This window comes from Grampus griseus (genome assembly GCF_964374135.1).
Source record: "Grampus griseus genome assembly, chromosome: 10".
NCBI classification, from domain to species: Eukaryota; Metazoa; Chordata; class Mammalia; order Artiodactyla; family Delphinidae; genus Grampus; species Grampus griseus.
This window is the reverse complement of record NC_139004.1, coordinates 25,709,072-25,725,561: the sequence shown is the minus strand read 5'-3', so window position 1 is coordinate 25,725,561 and position 16,490 is coordinate 25,709,072.

Genomic DNA, 16,490 nt, shown 5'->3' with positions numbered 1-16,490 from the left:
TCCGAAGCTTTCCCCCTGTGCCACCCGCAGTCTCCGCCCGCAAAGGGGCTTCCTAGTGTGTGGAAACTTTTCCTCCTTCACAGCTGCCTCCCACTGGTGCAGGTCCCGTCCCTATCCTTTTGTCTCTGTTTATTCTTTTGCCCTACCCAGGTACGTGGGGGGGGGGGGGTTTCTTGCCTTTTGGGAGGTCTCAGTCTTCTGCCAGCGTTCAGTAGGTGTTCTGTAGGAGTTGTTCCACGTGTAGATGTATTTCTGGTGTATCTGTGGGGAGGAAGGTGATCTCTGCGTCTTACTCTTCCGCCATCTTCCCCAGCCCATCCTCAGGTGTGTTTCTTTATTCAGTGTGTTTCCGTAGAAGGAGGTTGAGGTTAAGAGATAAGAACTCAAGTGCTGTTTTGATCGTCAACTTTGGGGCTTTGAGTTTGATCTCTCTCTCTGCCTGAGCCTTTTAAAATTAAGGTTACATCTGCTCTACCTCACTAGTGCAATGTCAAAAAATGTGACGTGCCTTTGAAAAGTATAAAATGTTAGATCAGTGTAAGGATAGGTATGAGAAAAACATTCTTCTTCAGAATCTCTTAATAGCATTTACTTAGGACTGTTTCATTACTATACATATATTTCTATTTTTATACAGATGCACATGTTATCTGCATATATACACACATTTGAATACTGACCAACACATGCACTGAGTTTCCACTTTCTCCTCATTTTATAAATCGCTTATCAATTGATAGGGAAAAACACAGAAAAACATTACATAAGAGGTGGAGTAACAGTACATAGAAAAGTGTAAAGATAATGTATGAAGATAAACTGGACAATAAAAGCATTTCTAAAAATAAGGAACTGAAGCTTAATGGCCTTATAAGGTATTTGCTTTTGAGATTTTAAAGCAGAGCGCTTAGGAGAATTTCTTTTTATCACTTAACCGCCTAAAGAAGGTCTACATACATAATAATTTGACCACTCTATGGATACCTTTTCTGTAGATTATAGGCCCTTTTGTTAAGTCAGTAGAAAAATTGCTTCGCCAATTTTCCATTTCCCCGCTGTAATCTCTTCCTTACTTCAGGGTCAGTGTATTATCAAATGTAGAATCAATGGTTCCCTTCGATGTAATTAGAGGGATAGCGGTTCAGCCCAGCTCATCCTAATCTTAGCCTGTCAGCTCTTGGGGCCCTGTACCTGTGTGTTATGAGCAATTTAGAAAACTTCCCTCAAAAATGAGACACTCATGTAAAATAGCATGTGTGCAAGGAGTTTTTGTTTAAAAAGCTAAGGCAATTACAACTATGAGTATGGATTTTTTTTTTTTTTTTCGGTACGCGGGCCTCTCATTGCTGTGGCCTCTCCCGTTGCGGAGCACAGGCTCCGGACGCGCAGGCTCAGCGGCCATGGCTCATGGGCCCAGCCACTCCGCGGCATGTGGGATCTTCCCGGACTGGGGCACGAACCCGCGTCCCCTGCATCGGCAGGCGGACTCTCAACCACTGCGCCACCAGGGAAGCCCTGAGTATGGATATTTTGAGACTTAATTGAAATTAGAAATAGTTTGCTGTAAATTTGGTATCTGAAGTTGTGCAAATACTAATATGCTTCTAGAGATGAAGCATTCAAATAAGAAAGCAAGTATCTAGGGAATGATGAGACTGATGGAGTAACAAGATAGGAGTTAAAAAAAGAAGTAGTTTCTGTGCAATAGCTGACACCCCTGTAGTGCAAAACCTAAGGCTAGGTATGTATTTATGTGTACTTGTGTTAATAGAACTCTCTGAAGCAAAGCTCTTTTGGGGACCTGGGACCCTCAATGAAATAGCACTATGACCTGGGTAATGGGATTGTCCCTTTAACTGGTTAAGCTTATTCGACTTAAATATAATATAGATTGATGAAATATGATTATGACACCATCTTTAAGACTGATTAGCTATAAGTATGCATTGATTAGCTATGCATACGTATATGGTCAGTTGTGCGTACGGGTGAATTACTCCTGTCTGTGCAGCTCTGCTTTGAATGCCAGGCGACTCTTCATAGGTGTCAGCACTCCAGCCTGCTGGCCCAATACACAGAGAGGGTCTAATGCCAGCAGGGCCCTTACCCAGACTGCATGCTAATACTACACAGCTGACACCTGCCGATGAAAGTGTTGTTCCTCCCCTGGTGGAAAAGAAAAAATTCAGTTCTTCAGGACACATAAGATTTCAGAGAAACTCTACATCCTTCTATGCCCTCCACAGGGACACTTTCCTGCTCAGAAGAGCAAGTGACAGTAATTTCCAATTCCTTTCCACGGCAGCAGTCCCTCCCTATTCTGCCCTAGTGGATCTTGGGAGCTAGAAAGTGACTGTGTTTTCTTCACTTATGTATAACTTTGTGTAAAAACATGGTTATTCAGAGGAAAAAGAATCTGCTTGTAAATATATCCCTGAACTGTAAGGTACTTGTTTAGCATACTCTGCTAAAGTATATTTATCAATTTGTTACACTGTAGAACTTGAACAATTGCTTTAGGAAACTAAAGCTGGCATTCTGCCATACTATCACTATTCAGTGGTATCTTGCTCCTATGGTTAGGAAGTTTTGTGGTATGTTGGAGCTGGGTTTTGGCATAAGAAGACTTAGGTTCCACTATATATTCTTTTAAATTTTTATTTATTTATTTATTTTTATATTGGCATATAGTTGATTAACAATGTAGTGTTACTTTCAGGTATACAGCAAAGTGATTCAGTGATACATAAACATGTATCTATTCTTTTTCGAATTCTTTCCTCTTTTAGGTTATTACAGAGTAATGAGCTGAGTTCCCTGTGCTATACAGTCGGTTGGTTGTCTATTTTAAGTATAGCAGTTTATTTACTTATTGGGCAAGTCATTTAACCTAAATTGGACTGTAGACTCATCAGGGATGTGGAAGTGATAAGAATACCTATATCATGAGTTCTCTTGGGAATCCAGGAGGTACTAGTGAATTTACTTTAATAGTTCTGAAGCCCTTCCAAGCAGCAAAAGTCATTCTCAAATGTCCTCATGTATGCCCTTGCCGTATCCCTTAAATGTGTAATGTCAATCCAGTTTTGCACATTACTGAAGTTTTCATACACGAAATAAAAATGTTTGTAGCTCCTGTGTTACTAATCAGAGATTGTCTAGAACCATTCAGTTCTTTTAACTTCAATTTTAACAACCTTTTTTAAAAGAAAAAACATTAAATATTGTGTTCCATGAGCAAACTATAAATGTCTTTGATGGTTCCATCTCAAGATATCCCACTGGCAGCAAATAATGAGTCTTCGGTAAATATGTTGCAAGGAAATTCTGGGAAGAGAGTAACCAGAGTATGTGGTCCTGACCCTCATCCCCTCTTATCTTCCTCTGCAGCAGAAGATATCCACCAGGGGAGGCAGGCTGGTAGACCCAGGAGAAGTTTTACATTTTAGTTCTAAGGAAAGAGCAGGTCCAGGATTTGGTTCTATGGGGAAAGGAGCCACGTTACCAGTTGTAGAGAGGAAGTCATGTTTGTCCTTGAGGACAGACTAGATGTCCAGAATTCTGTACCTGCCAGAGTGGTCAGCTGACACGATTTCCTTCGGCAAATATTGCATGGGCCAAATTTCTATCATACTAGGAAGGCTCTCCCAGTCCAGCTGACCCTGGAGGGTATGGGGGACAATTATGAGGGTAGACTGAGTAGCTCCAAGCCCCTGAAATTAGGAGAGGGCTGCCACATGTTCCTAGGAGGTCCAGGGGCAGAAATCCTCTGCAGAGGGTGAACTGTTTGTCAACTTGTTCTCTGATGGTCAGTAAGGATGGACACGTCATTCTTTCCCTATTTTCTGGTTTTCCATTGTTCAAAAGACCTTGTAATTTAACTGGATGCCCAAGGTTTTTATACCATAATGGGGCAAAGACAAGTTACAACTCAAGGGCTCTGGCGATCTGAGAAGGGAAGACCTAGATAATTGTCTGAAATAGTCTGCCCTCACTGAAGTAGAGACAGTGAAAATGTCAATTGAGATATTTCATCAAAAAACAAGAGAGTTCTCAAGTGAGTAAAATTAGAGCACAAAAAGGGACTTCAGTTTTGAATATAGGAAACATGGTCCATGACTTTAAAAATCCAAAAGATGAGTTGAAAAAGAAGACAGATGCCGTTGAAAACAGAAATGGTGAGTGGAAGGTCAACAGAATGAGCAGATTGGCTGACTTAGTCTCAGGCAGAATTAATAAAAGACACACATCCAGGATATTGCTGAATCTAAGGATAAAAAGATCATATCATAAATTCTCACTCAAAAAAGAAAATTCACTTACAAAGAGAAAGGGATCAGACTAGCATCAGACTTCTCTACAATTCTGGAAGCCCAACGATCATGACCAGCAGCAGCTACTTAGAACAAAAAGAGAGGAATGCAAACAAGGTGCTATTTATCTAAGGGAAAACTCACAAACATATTTTAAATAATCAAAATGGATTCATAACAGCAGCGTAAAAATGAAGAAAAGCGAAATTATTGACAAGCACCAAATGATGCAATACATAAGTTAACATAAAAGGTTAACGTCAAAACAAATTTATAATATATTTGCTAAATAATGATTTTTGAAACAGAAGAGGCATTCTGTTATGGGAGAAAATATAGCTAATAGCCTGGAACTAAAGTTTATCTCAACAGAATCCAAGAGTTTGGAGTAAAGATGGGACACAGAAAAATGACTTTGAAAATTATATTTCATTTTGCTGAGCTGCATCGAAATGAGAAAGGGTTGGAAGACTACCTCTCATATTCAAATCTAATAAATCTAATAATAGAGGAATAAAGGCTTAACATAATAGGAATGAGAAAATAATAACTATTCACTTTAAAAAGCATAGTAGAACTTCAAATTATTAAGTGGGACAAAGGGAATGAATAGGAAGTTAAGGCAGAAAAATATTAAGAAAAGGAAAACAGGAAATGATAAACCACAGCATACAAGAAACAGAACATTGAAGGAATAAATTATTCATTTAGTTATTTCACTAAATGTGAATGGGATGAAACCCTCTTCTCCTGTACGAGATTCAGGAAGGGTGGTCAATATGGACATACATATTTTGTTGAATGAATAAATTTATACGTGTAATTTCCTAGGTTTATCTCCCCAGATTAATTAGTATGTCTACCATGCCATACAACCCCTTTTGTGAGTATAGCTAAATATTCTCTCATGAGTCATCTTAATAGCAGGGGATCCCTGTGTCTGCCCTCTGTGGTGAACCTTGCTGTCCATGGATGAGACTGTGGGCTGTGGGATGCAGGGATCACATGGACTGTGGAGTCAGGGAGCCCTTGATCCCAATTCTGTCTCTGCTTTACGCTTGCTGTGTGGTTTTAGAAGAGGGACTTTACCTTAGTGAGAATCAGTCTCCTCACCTAGTGATGAAAATGTTGATTGTGGACCGTGGTTGTAAGGACTATATTTGTTAATGTATTTAGAATTTTTGGAAATTTCTGGCACATAACAGGCACTCTGTGAACATCAGCTCTTTTATTTTGTCCTCTTTATCTGTGTTCTAGGCTTACCTAATACATCTTCCCAAACACAATTCACAGAGTGGAGTAAATCATGTCATCTAGGCTTAGCATAGCCAGGAAGAATATGGAAAGACAGAGGATCACAGAGACTCCAGAAATCTTCCCACACCTTGGGTTGTTGTGGCTTGGAGGATGCAAGGCATACCAGAAAGTGCACCTGTCTAAACAGTGATTTCATACCAAATTGAAGGTGTCCAAAGGCAGAAGTTCCAATTCCGCAGTATCTATGCAAACTTCCTTTAAGGGTCACCTGAATATTTTCTGTTTGGTAGTCAGCTGGGTTCCATTTTTAAGCATAGCTTTGACAATAACTTATATCTCATAGTTATGATATTCCTTAGATGCCATTACTTGTTAAGATCACTGAATAACTGAAGTTTATCCCTCTCCTTCCTTTCCTTTGAGGTGTCTTTTAAAATTGTCATTTTGTTTAATCTTTAAAAAATCCTGTTTTGGAATTTTAGATTAGTTTATTTCAACAAATATTGAGTGGATGTTTCTTTCGCATTGGACCCTATTAAAAGGAGGATTTCAAAAGAAAACATGGACTCTGTATGAAACTCAGAACATAATGGGAACATAAGCAAGTAAATAAACCAATTCATTATAGAAGGTGCAAATATGTGTAGAGAGAGACCCGGGGTGCTAGGCGAACACGAATAAAAGCGTTTAGCTCAGACCTGGAGAGTTAGAGAGCAGGTGATCTGTGAGCCTTGTCTGAAGAAGGCTTAAATTCAGGAAGACAAAGTGAGTGGAGTGGAGCAGAGAGATAGGAGGGGTAAAGAAGCGGGGCAAAGGCAGGGCAGGCATTGCCAGCAACAGAGGAGTGGAATAAAAGGCCAGGGGTTGTGGCTCTGAGGAGCTGTGAATGTTGACGAACAAGGAATCCTTACTAGAACCTCATTGAATTGACTATCCCGAAGGCCTCAGCTCCCAGGTTCCTTGACTCTTTAACCAGAAGAGTCTGTGATTCTGACTCCATCTGACAAAGTACCTGAAATTTTGCTTTTGGGGGACATGTTCCCCTGAAGAGAGAATATTAGAATCTCTGAAATGGGTAGAAGCACGTGCACCTTTGAAAGCATCATGTTTTTTATTCTCCCCACTGAGAATCACTACAGTCAATGGACTTCTCAAGGACTCATGCCCCTCCATCTTCAAAAGCAATCACTGAATAGATGCATCTCCCCCCGTTGTATAGAGGTTGTCTTCTTAGGAGTCCATAGACTCTACCTCCATTCTCCTGGGCCCATTCTCTTGGCCACCTTCCAGTTCATAAAACCTCCACTCTGCTAGCACCGTACACTTTCCCCCATTTGGTTAAAAATCTTTACTGTCCAGGGCTTACTTATCACCTCCTGTAGGTTTACACTCTTGTTTTCCTTTGCCACATGTTCTCTGGCCTGAACCCCTACACTCCCGAGTCATGTGAAAACTCATTCATGGTCACAATAACAGATTTCAGGTTCTTAGATCAACTTCCTGGACTAAAGTAGCAAAATAGTTATTCAATTAGAATACTCAGTGGCCATAAAAAATCTCTCCTCCTTATTTTGAGGTGTCAAAGTTGATTTATTTAAAAGTAAATTTTAAAAAGTTGGGGGAGGGGAGAAAAGAAAAGTGGATTTTGTTATACTGGTAATATTATCAAAATTATATATGCTTTTATGCAGCTACTGTCATTTTTGTGCACAGAAAGTTTTCATTAAAATGTGTGTGCACGTGCACACACACACACCCCAAAGCAAAAAAGCAAATAAACTCTTCTAATATAAGGCAACATTCAAAGTAAAGAAACATCATGTGGGCTTTACAAACCATGCATGGATTATTTTTAAGAAGAAAAAAAGTGGGCTTTTTAAAGTTAACAATTATAATCTTAATATATATCTAAATCCAATTATGTAATTCTTACAGCATTCATCCCTTTGTGGGAGGAACACACAATTTCTCTTTCTCTTACGTGTTTCAGCAACTGTTCATATGCTCTGAAGCATCAGATGTCGTTATCAAATACAGTTTTTCATAAGACGAGTCAATTTCATCATAGTTGGGAAAAATAGTCTCGGTGTTGTTTTGGTAGGGCCTGTCCCCCAGTTATTTCTTTCATCTCTTTAATGTGACTCTAGTTAAGTCTGCAAGGGTAAACCATTAGTGGTCTCTCCTGCAGAGCTCTAGAAGCAGCGTCGGTAAGTGCTTTTATTTTTCCACTGGGCTGTGTTGTTGTGATTTAATAAAATGGAAGATTTGTTCCTTTATTCATCCTGGCGACAGAGAACAGTCAGCGGCACGGAAATTCCAACTCCAAGGGCCCTGTTTCTTCTTTCATAGGCTTCTATTTTTCCTGATTTCTCATCTTCCAGCATCCACATTTCTTTCCCTCTGAAAACCCCATTGTTTACTTTACAAACCATGATCAGTCGGTGAAATCTTCAGCTTGATGGCAGACCAAGCTGCCCCTGAATGAGCAGGGCAGCTGCCCGCAACCCCATGAGTGGAGGTGGCTATTACAGGGGACAGTTTTCGTAGGACTCACAAGAGATTATAACTTTATAGATTGGCATGAGATCTGTAAAGCAATACTGATTCTCAGATGTTGGAATGAAGAACAAGGGGGTGCTGTGAGTAAGTCTAGATTGGAACCACTTTGATTGTAAGTCTTCTTAAACTCAGAGCCTCAGAACTCCCTCTTCACTCTGAGATTTATAGCGGTGGAGGTGAGGCTGATGGTGATTGCACTGATCTGTGATGAAACAAGATTTCAGGGGAGAATGAATCCTTATTAAAAGAAGGGATAGTCTAGGAATTGGGGAAATTTTCAAAGGCCTCTTCGCTTGTCACATAAATAAAAGAATGAATAAATAAATGAATAAGAAAAAATCCAGGTTGAAGGGCAATTCAGTCAAGCTACCCTAACGTAGCCTGTATTTTTGTCTATTCTAATGTGTTTGCCCTGGAGCCAAAGAGCCAGCTGTGTTCTGCTGGGTGATGTATGAAGCAGAAAGAACACTGTCTAATCTTTATATCCAGTTGAGCCTGAAGTACCTTGAGATGGGGAGGAAGGTGGTACATCTCACTCCCGCTCAGGAATTATTATTCATGCGAGAATCACTCATCCGCTCTTCTGGTAGCCCTCCCTAATTCCATTAACCCCTCAACCACTAGTTGGTAAGCAGGACAGGCTTGTAATCTAATGAAAATCAACTGGTCACGTGCCAATTAAGGAGGGGCTTTCTGAGTTTTGTTTTATTTGGAGGGGTTGACTGTGTTTTATTTATTTTTATATTTCATCTTTGGCAGTAGGAGGTATCTTCTAACTCTCTTCCCGTAAATTTCTTTCACTTTTAATTTATTTTGGAATAGTCACCTGTATTGGGGTTAAGTGCTTGTGCAAATAAAGGAATGTCACAAACTACTTACTTAGTGATCTCCTTAGGTAGAAATTCTCGCTGGAAGGCTTCTCTACCTGGGCAGTTTAGCTTAGTCGACATCGCTTGGTGTTTATGGGATTCCTAGAAGTTTTTGTTGAGATGTTTTACTTCCCCAATCACTTGACAAAACACCTGCATAGAACCATTGAGCAATGATTTCAAAAATGAAATCAAGGGTCTTCGCGGGTGGCGCAGTGGTTGAGAGTCCGTCTGCCGATGCAGGGGACACGGGTTCGTGCCCCGGTCGGGGAGGATCCCACATGCCGCGGAGCGGCTGGGCCCGTGAGCCATAGCCGCTGAGCCTGTGCATCTGGAGACTGTGCTCCGCAACGGGAGAGGCCACAACAGTGAGAGGCCTGTGTACCGCAAAAAAAAAAAAAAAAGAAATCAAGTGCACAAGAAATTGAACAGAGGGCTCCTTGCCTTTGACAAAGACCAAACTGAGAATAGGACATGGAATTATCTAGATCGTTATTAATCATTTTAATATTGCATTTACTTGAACGTGGAGTACCTTGAAATAGTGTCTACAAGGAGTCTCTGTAGCATTTGTAGAGTTAAAAAAGAGAATGAGGGCGCATCTATATAGTGAAATAAATTAAAATTCCAGAACAGTTGTTACAGTGTGCTCAGTCTGCTAAACCAATAAATAGGATTGCAGCACGTTTTTTTTTTTTTCCAACATCTTTATTGGGGTATAATTGCTTTACAATGGTTTGTTAGTTTCTGCTTTATAACAAAGTGAATCAGTTATACATATACATACGTTCCCATATCTCTTCCCTCTTGCGTCTCCCTCCCTCCCACCCTCCCTATCCCACCCCTCTAGGTGGTCACAAAGCACTGAGCTGATCTCCCTGTGCTATGCGGCTGCTTCCCACTAGCTATCTACCTTACGTTTGGTAGTGTATATATGTCCCTGCCACTCTCTCACTTTGTCACAGCTTACCCTTCCCCCTCCCCATATCCTCAAGTCCATGTTCTAGTAGGTCTGTGTCTTTATTCCTGTCTTACCCCTAGGTTCTTCATGACTTTTTTTTTTTCTTAGATTCCATATATATGTGTTAGCATATGGTATTTGTTTTTCTCTTTCTGACTTACTTCACTCTCTATGACAAACTCTAGGTCTATTCACCTCACTACAAATAACTCAATTTCGTTTCTTTTTATGGCTGAGTAATATTCCATTGTATATATGTACCACATCTTCTTTATCCATTCATCTGTTGATGGACACTTAGGTTGCTTCCATGTCCTGGCTATTGTAAATAGTGCTGCAATGAACATTTTGGTACATGACTCTTTTTGAATTATGGTTTTCTCAGGGTATATGCCCAGTAGTGGGATGTTTGATCCAGTTGTGATGCAAGGTATTAAAGATTGCTTAAAATACTTAATAGGTGCTAAAAAGTCTGTAAATTTCATAGCCATCTGTAGATAAGAACTTGTGGGAACTCAGATGTTAAAAGTGATACATGCTGCTATGCTGCTATGCTGCTACTTTCGAGCTCACCAGCTACCAGGAACATGGTGTGCCCGAGCCACGCCATCCACTGTCGGGAGGCGAATGGCAGGAAGGAAGAGTGGACCACCTCCCACTTTTGTTAGGGATGCCACACACTACTAATTGCTTCTGGGGAATAGAAATGACAGATTCTTCAAGAGGAGTTGCTGTTCCAAATAGAATATATTGCTGCATTAGGAAATAAAATGGTACTCTTGACTAAGAGCATGAATTCTGTAGCCAAACAGACTTGGCTTATATCCCAGTTCCATCCCTGTGTGACCTTGGACCAGTAGCTTAACCTCTCTGTGCCCCTTTCATTATCTATAAAGTCACGATAGTAGTAGCACATATCTCATACAGTTATCATGTGGATTAAATGAGTTAATATTTCTAAGGAGCTTAGAACAGAGCTTCACACATAGTAGTGCTGTTCTTTAAACTTTTTACTTTGGAATAAGTAATGGCCTCAAGATCTGGACATATATTATTTTTGTTGTCGTTGTTGCTGATTTTTTTTTGTGTGTGGTACACGGGCCTCTCACTGTTGTGGCCTCTCCCATTGCGGAGCACAGGCTCTGGATGCGCAGGCTCAGTGGCCATGGCTCATGGGCCCAGCCGCTCCACAGCATGTGGGATCTTCCCGGACCGGGGCACGAACCCGTCTCCCCTGCATCGGCTGGCAGACTGTCAACCACTGCGCCACCAGGGAAGCCCTGTTGCTGATTTTTAAATAAACGTTTTGAATTATTAAACATTAAATAAATGTTGCATATGCCCTTAGCTCAAGTTCCACCTCATTCGTAAAGGGGCCCGTCCATCCCTCACTGATCTCCTGTATCTGTACTGGGAAGCGAATGAATATTTGCTGATACAACATGCTTGGAGTTGGATGTCTGTTATTATTTATCTATTTCACAATAAACCTGCAAAGTGGGTATGATTAGTTCCATTTGCCAGTTGAGGAAACTGGAAAACCTAACTTCACCTCTTCTCTTAGTCTGAGTTTGAGCATCTACAAAATGGGGACAGCAGTCCTTCCTTCTCAGGACATCCGACTAAAGTGACCCATATGACTTTACAGTTCTGAGACGGAAATATCACTGCACTGTATGACAAATGAGTCTAGCTTTCTGGAGTATCAAGTAAGCCAGAACAGTCACTATTTATGGAAGGTGCCTGTAATAACTAGTATTTGGCCTTTCTGGCCCCCAGCTGGTCAGAGGAGGTCAGGGTGTAGTTACTTGCCAAGGGCTGCCATGGCATTCCTCTCAGGCAGCTCCCTCCTCCAGATGCAGCCCTGCGGTGATCCTAAGAGTAGCCCACAAAGGACTTCTGTCCTCCAGCAAACGAAGTTGGGTTGGGGAGGAGTAGGGTGATAACCATGAATTCTGCCCATCAAATATTTCCAGTCCTTCCCTCTACTGCATGGTGGGATTAGTACTTGTATCCTTGAGGTGAGGTGTGGCATGTGATTGCTTTCGACTGTGAAAATGATAGTTGCCACAACCCAGGAAGGTCATAGAGATGAGAAAGAAAGAAATCTTGTTGGAGGCCACTCACCGTTGGGTGTTTTTTATGATAGCGTAACCTAACCTATCCTGACTGATACTAGTGGGCAATGCGTTCTTCAGTGAGGTGTACTTGGAAGTTCTGTAACAGTAAAGTAGCTGCTTTTGAGGTTGGTCACTTCAAGTTGAGGAAGTGGTTGAGGATAGGGGAAAAGAAAAGAGAGAAGGTAGAAACTAAAATGTTCCATGACAACCAGCCAGGTGTTGTCATGGCCAGTCTAGCTTGAGAGAGGTTCCTGGTTCTTTGACAGTCAATTGCCTTTGATACACGGCTGCATGCTTTTCCTGTAGAAGCCACCTACTCTCTTGATCTCCCCACACGCACACAGACCACTTTCTGTTAATATCGGAGTAATTCATTTGGAAAAATAAAGGCCATGTGGCAGGCAATGAGAGCAGAACAATGAAAAACTTTGATAAATCATTTCAATCTGGTCACAGCAAAAGAGAGACATGGGAAAGAATTGCTTCAAATCACTGTTGCCAAGAGGTCAACCTCAAGTAGTTACAGAACACTTAAGAGTGTTGAAGATTGTTTAAGATGTCCATAAATTGGGATGCTTGTTACCTCCCATTTTCTGTAGTGTATCAGACGTAGCCAAACTTTTAAATATACAAATGAATTTTTAAAAAGAGAAAAAGAAAGACAATGAAGAGAGAGAAAGAGAAGGGAAGGAGGGTGGAAGGAAAGGAAAGGAGGAAGGGAGGGAGGGAGGGGAGAAAATCCCCTTGGTGTCAGAAATGAAAAGGGAAGTTAAAGCCAAAACACAGATCTCATGACCTGATACCATCAGTGCCAAGAGGGATATCAGATATCAGGGCTCTAAGGAATTTAGCTTGAAAGCGTGGCCTCAGACCTGTGTGAAGAGGAGAATTTACATAAAGCCAGAACCCTTGAGTGATAGAACTAGAAAGATTCTCCCATCAACACAGGGGAGTGACCTAGCCGTTTTTCTGCCCTGGGCTATGAGTGGACAAAAAGTCTCCCAGGAGAAATTGAAAAACTAGGCTTGCATGCGCAAACTGTGGGTGTGGCCTCTAATTTTCGCTACATGAAAGCAACAGGACTTTCCTCAAGGGTATAAATTAATGTAAAACTGATGTTGGACCAGTGAAATTCCTGGAGTGCCAGCAAGAAACAAATGTGAAGTTCTCTGTAGCAAGACTTGCACAATTTCCAGCTGTTAAGGTTAAAAAAACCGATTAAGGTGAGCTTGCAGTAAAAATTATAAACCACATGAGGGAATGATGGATCCTAAGACACTGAAGTAGTGGAAAAATCCAAAAGTGACTTTATTTATTTATTTATTTATATTTTTGGCTGCGTTGGGTCTTCGTGCGGGCTTTCTCTAGGTGCAGCGAGCAGGGGCTACTCTTCATTGCGGTGCGCGGGCTTCTCATTGCGGTGGCTTCTCTTGTTGCGGAGCATGGGCTCCAGGCCTGTGGGCTTCAGTAGTTGTGGCTCGCGGGCTCTAGAGCGCAAGCTCAGTAGCTGTGGCTCACAGGCTTAGTTGCTCCACGGCATGTGGTATCTTCCCGGACTAGGGCTCGAACCCGTGTCCCCTGCACTGGCAGACAGATTCTTAACCACTGCGCCACCAGGGAAGCCCCAAAAGTGACTTTAAATAAGGATGTTTTAAATAACTAAAAGAGCATGGAAGCCACAGGGAGGAAATTAAAAACCCCTTATGAACCAGAATAGGCATATGGGAGAAAAATCCAAATAGAACTTCTAGAAACAAAAAATAGTCATTGAAATTTTATGAAACCTAATTTGATGTGTTAAACATCTGGATTAGACTTAGCTAAAGGATTAATGAACAGAAAGACATATCTAAGGCAATTATTCCAAATGCAGCCTGGAAAGAAAAAGATACAACCAACGATGTAGAGGCTGAGACCTAAAAAGAGAAGATTCAGAGGAGAAGAAGCAGAGAAAAACGGTAGTGGTGATCCTAGGATATTTAACTGAATCAATGATGACTGAATATTTACTAAATTAGATGACAGCATGAACCTTCAGACTCAAGAAGCACAATGAGTACCAAGCAGGATAAAGAAAAATAAATCCACCTATTACTCATCTTGGGAAAACCACAAAACACCAAATATGAAGTGATGAATAGAACCTACAAAGGAACAACATTTATATGGAAAGTAGATTTCTCACCAGCAAAACAACAGCAAGAAGACAGTGGGAAGAATAGGTTCATAGAACTGAGTGGAAAAAAAAAAGCAGCTTAGAAATTCACTTAGGCAAAGACTGGGAGGTTCCCATCCACGGAATGAGGCTGAATGAGATATTTTAAATTAGGTAGAAGGATATTAAACCCCGAAAGAGAGAGTGAGATGCAAGACACAATGATGAGCAGGAAATTGTGAGCCAGACAGAATCTTGCCTGGGATGTGAGGCTGGTGGATGGATAGGGCACTGGGTACGGGGGGAATCTGGGTCGGCCTCCATCTCTCAGAGGAGAGGGTTTGAGCAGGGAGAGCAGTGGGACCTCAGCTGTCCCCAGAGGACATCCTTCTTCAGTTTTCCAAAGGAGGTTTAATTTTGAAAGGTAAAATTTTAAGCCTTGATATGCAATAAACGCCAGAATGATTGTTTGCTGGAGGTCTCCATGCTCAGGCTTCTGACTTCCCTTTAAGCCAACCTGGTATGGGAGAAGGACACCATGTCACATGGGGTCCTGGACCAGTAAGACTTCGGATAACAAAGAAAACAGTCCTTAAAACAGCGTGCGACCTATCTTGGCTCTTCACCATTTTTGGCCAGTCTCAGGCACCAGTAACCTCTGGAACTTGGGTTGTTGGTCTTTCACCTGTTTGGTTTGGGTCACGCACTTACCCACACCTGGCTCCTGACCTTGCCTCACTCCCATCCCTGGTTTCACTATCCTCCTACTTACCTGCCTCACCCCCACTTTCTCCATCCCATTATTTCATTAATCTAACTAGAATTTATTGAGCACTTACTATGTACCACCTGCTGCCAACATGGCTTAGACCAGGGGTTGGTAAACTATAGCCCAGAGGCCAAGTTCAGTCTGGGTGCCTCCTTTTGTATATAAAGTTTTATTGGAATACAGTAATGCCCATTCATTTACATATTGTCTGCGGCTGTTTTTGCACTAGAGACCATATGGGCCACAAAGCCAAAAATTTTTACTGTCTGGCCCTCTACAGAAACAGTTTGTGACTTCTGGCTTAGGGGATCAAAGATATTATGCCTGGCTTAGTTTCCTGATCTGAATAATGAGGAGATAAATGTCCCCCTTGTGCAACATACAATATTCTTCTGTGTACAGAAAAGTGATTTTTTTTTTTTTTTTGCTGTACGCTGGCCTCTCACTGTTGCGGCCTCTCCCGTTGCGGAGCACAGGCTCTGGACGCACAGGCTCAGTGGCCATGGCTCACGGGCCCAGCCGCTCCGCGGCACGTGGGATCTTCCCGGACCGGGGCACGAACCCGTGTCCCCTGCCTCGGCGGGCGGACTCTCAACTGCGCCACCAGGGAAGCCCGAAAAGTGATATTTTAAAATAGGAAGTAACAGCAGCTATCATTTACTGAGAGCTCCTTGTGAGTCAGGTGTTTAGCTAAGCCCTTTATATGGATCATCTCATTGAATCCTCACAAGATAGCTGCCATCATGGTTCCATGTGACAAATGAAAAAATTGGGGCATCAGGAACTTAATTGACATGGCTGGAGTGACATGCCAGCAGCACAAAGCCTGGCTCTCCTCTGGGGAAGAGCCATTCTTAGCTCCCTTATCTGTATGGTGAGGACCCAGAAATCTCTCAGCAGGGTTGGAGTACGGACAGAATGCAAAAGCCAGTGTGAAGAGCTGGCACAGCACAGAGCCGTGACACCATAACACTAGACTGCTTTAGAATAATCATCTTGAAGGATTATTTCGCCGGAGCTACCCCACATATCCTTTAAATGTATTTGAACAACTGTTCACTCTGAATGTATTGATTCTTTATGAGTGCTTAGGTGTCCAGCCATATAAACGGAGGCTTAGAAATCTTATGTGAATGGTGTCAAATCATGTACTAACGCTGAAGTGTCCGAATGTCACAAATTCAGCTACTTAACTCACCCTGTCCTGTGTGTCTTAACAAAGTACTGAAGGCTACACACTTGCGGTAGAATGCTCAATATTAAATGCTCCACTTTACGTGTTATACACATCTTAAAATGGCATATGCTGGGAAAGATACTTGGGGGGAGGGAAGGGCACAGGGAGGTAAATAACCACGCTAAACGATGATGAATCACTCTCTGCTTAAATGCTGTTGCATTAATTCAGGTGACATTTTGACAATAGCATGCTGTCAGTCCAATGGTTTGCCCTATACAACAACCTCTAATTATTACTAATTAAATAA